Below are 611 nucleotides of genomic sequence, written 5' to 3' on the forward strand. Positions count from 1 at the left end.
ACACACACACACACACACACACACACACACACACACACACACACACACACACGTCATGCAGCAGCCGAAGCGTCACAGTCATCGCAGATAAAATGTCTCTGCTGAGGATGCAAGGACGGGGTTAGAGAGAGTTACCGTTGCTACTTAATGAGCACGTCGGCCGCCTGGTGCATCCTCCCGCTCCACACGCCTCCCTCCTTCTCCTCCCCCCTCTCCATCTTTTTTTTCCTCCACTGCGGCTCTGTCTTTCCCGCGCCCTGAGGATCTGCCAGAGTCCCCCCTCGCTGGTACCCGTAGTAGCGCCTCAGAGGCAGCAAGCATCTCTTCCTGCTCCTCCTCCTCCTCCTCCTCCCTCTTGTCCCTTCCCTTTTCTCTCTCTCTCCCTCTCTCCCTGTCCGTCACCCTCTCTCACCCCTGACATACACAATAAAGAAATCCTTCCTGTTTTCCTTCTCTGTCTCTCCCTGTCGCTTGCTTTCTGTCTCCTGCTGCGTGTGCCTCCTTCCAAAGCCCAGGCATTGCCAACCATATGATATCACTTAGTTGCCTTATATGGGAAAATGGTGGGTTGCCATGACGAGAGCAGACTCCACCTGTTTCTCCATCTCCCT

At 54.8% G+C, this 611-nt stretch overlaps 1 protein-coding gene across 5 annotated transcripts in view; it reads right to left on the reverse strand.

Annotated features, from left to right (window-relative positions):
• LOC117937008 (SRC kinase signaling inhibitor 1-like) overlaps positions 1-611 on the reverse strand; it is an 89528-nt gene that overhangs the window by 50288 nt on the left and 38629 nt on the right. Inside the window, exon 1 of one of the 5 annotated variants that reach the window (XM_034860616.1) lies at positions 136-579. The exons of the other annotated variants lie outside the window; for them this stretch is intronic. The gene's annotated coding sequence lies outside the window, so the exon portion shown is untranslated. Of the gene's footprint in view, positions 1-135; positions 580-611 lie in introns of those variants that run through there. 5 annotated transcript variants of the gene reach the window in all.

The sequence above is a fragment of the Etheostoma cragini genome, chromosome 21 (genome assembly GCF_013103735.1).
Source record: "Etheostoma cragini isolate CJK2018 chromosome 21, CSU_Ecrag_1.0, whole genome shotgun sequence".
Taxonomy (NCBI): domain Eukaryota; kingdom Metazoa; phylum Chordata; class Actinopteri; order Perciformes; family Percidae; genus Etheostoma; species Etheostoma cragini.